We start from the raw sequence: 2,822 nt of genomic DNA, 5'->3' as shown, positions 1-2,822 counted from the left end.
TCTATAATACTTGAAAAATTTGTCTGGATATAATCGAAGTTCACTATATAATAGATGAAACTGGCCCATACTTATACGTTTCATATTTAAAGGGTGAACCCATTGTCGTTTGCGTTGTCTTTTTTTTATTAGTGGATATGCAATACACACTAATTTAATTGTACGCGACATGGTATTCGTATTACAAAGATACACCGCGTCCTCCAATCCGCACAATCACCCTGGCTCCGCGACTACATCGAATTAAATACAAAGTTTAGAACTCTCGCTACAAACGATTTTGAAAAGAATTTGTATAAATTGATGAACAATGCGGTATTTGGCAAAACTATCGAGAATGTACGCAATCACGTCGATGTAAAATTAGTAACAAAATGGGAAGGGAGATATGGTGCCGAGGCAATGATCGCAAAACCAAATGTCCACAGCCGTAGCGTGTTTTCGGAAAACTTTGTCGCCATCGAACTGTGAAAGCTTGCGGTGAAGTTCAACAAACCAATCTATGTGGGTATGTGTATACTAGATATATCTAAGCTTTGTTTGTATGAATTCCATCACGATTACATGTTACCCACACATGGCGATAAATGTAAAGTTATGTACACCGATACGGATAGTTTAATTTACCACATCGAGTGCGAGAATATTTATGATACTATAAAACGTGATATTAATCGATTTGATACAAGCGATTATCCGGTAGGGAACGTTTACGATATACCGCTTGTAAACAAAAAAGTCCCGGGTTTGATGAAAGACGAAAACAATGGGGCAATAATGACAGAATTTGGTGGACTCAGAGCGAAAATGTATGCACTGCGTGTAGATGGTAAAAAAGATACGAAAAAGGCGAAAGGTGTAAAAAGTAACGTTGTTTCCAGGATGATAACTTTCGATGACTACACGCAGTGCATACGAAACGAAATTGAAATGATTCGTAATCAGACATGTATAAGATCAAAATTACACAAAGTATACACAATGGCGGAATCAAAAATCGCTCTGAGTCCGTACGACGATAAGCGGTATATCGTACCCAACTCAACGGATACATTGCCGTGGGGTCATTATAAAATACCGCTTTAGATATATCAGTATATGTATTTTGTAAATCATTTTTACCTCGATTTTAAAAGATGTACATATATATTTAGTTGTAAATAAAAAAAAAAACATTGTAATGTAACTAATAATGCTAGTATATGTATAAAACTGAATATTTAATTTAAAAAATGTTAATTTTTTACAATACATTATCTTTATTTATCCATGAATTGTGTGCACTATTCAATCCTAACCATTTCACGTACACCTTATTCCCCTTATTTACCCCTTTCTGACGTAACACTTTTTCCACAAGGTACACACATCAGCGTCGGCAACGCGTTGCAACTCGTGTTCGTAGAATCCTCCAGCAATTGGTTTTCCACAAACATCTTTCAGCAGATACGTTGCGGGATTAATTTTCTGAACCTCGGCGATCGTAAATATTTCAGTACCCCAATTAGGTGTGTAACCTTTTTCAAAAATTGTTTTGAATTTGCTCACACGTACCGCATCTCCCACTCTGAATCGTGCGGGAGCGGCAATCTTTACGTGATTATATACCGTTGTTAGGAGCTTCGAGGCGTTTCTTGGTGTAACGTCAATTGGTCGCATGCCGATAGTTCGATGCTTACGCGCATTGTAATTTGATACGAGTTGCTGCAGCGAGTCGATCCATTTATAACTTCCATTAAGCGTAAACAGTTTCCACATGTCGTTTTTGAGCGTACGATTGAACCGCTTGACGACTGACGCTCTCATCACTGAATACGTTGAATAATGATTTATGTTGTATTTTGACAAAAGTTTTTGCACATTTGCGTTGTAAAATTCCTTTCCTTTGTCGGTTTGCAAATTTTTCGGATACCTTCCACTGTTTTGGATTATCTTTCCGATCGCTGTAGAAACTTCATTTCCACTCTTGGATTTGAGGGGTATGGCCCATGCATGCTTACTCAGCACATCGATAACAGTGAGTATGTAATGGAAGCCTCTGTTATACCGCGCGTAAGGTCGCATCTCGACCACGTCCGCTTGCCATAAGTCGTCGTACCCATGTACTATGACGCGTCTTCGGGGAAAATTTCTTCTCGTCGGAGCATGCAATTCTTCCACGAGACGCCGTTTCTCGGTACTGGGAGTTTTCTTTGCAGCCATGTATGACTCGACACTGACGCAAAGACTTGACGTACACGTCTTATCAAACATCAAATCGGTGCTCAACGCAACGGTTAGTTGGTCGATCGGTCTGTTGGCCGGTATGTCGGTCGGTTAATCGGTCTGTTGACCGGTATGTCGGTCGGTTCACCGGTCTGTTGATCGGTATGTCGGTCGGTAAATAGTCTCAATGTCCAGCTATTGCTGTGTCTGCATTAGATTTCGGAATTCAGTAATATCCCTCTCTAATTTATTCACCTCATCTTTCAAGCTCTGAACGAAATTTTGAAACATAATCATCTTTTCGTCGAATACGTCTTGTCGACTTTTTATAACTGCCATGTTTTCGTGCAAGTACAGCTTGTTGATAGCATCGCCATTCTCTACAGGCGGTGCTACCCGTCGAATCCTGCGCGACTTTGCATCATAATTGGTGCCAACAACACAAAGAGCGCTGTCGCGTACATAATTTCTGACTACTCTGTTCCAGTGATAGTATGATTCCATTCTTCCAATCGATGATCCAAACTTGTTGATTGACATTTTAATGACGATTGACTGTATCGCCAAGGTGCAGCTTAATTTATAATGAATTCTGCCTCGCGAAGTTCCTCGATAAT

Source organism: Hylaeus volcanicus, unplaced genomic scaffold (genome assembly GCF_026283585.1).
Source record: "Hylaeus volcanicus isolate JK05 unplaced genomic scaffold, UHH_iyHylVolc1.0_haploid 11334, whole genome shotgun sequence".
NCBI lineage: Eukaryota > Metazoa > Arthropoda > Insecta > Hymenoptera > Colletidae > Hylaeus > Hylaeus volcanicus.
This window is presented reverse-complemented; position numbering follows the sequence as displayed.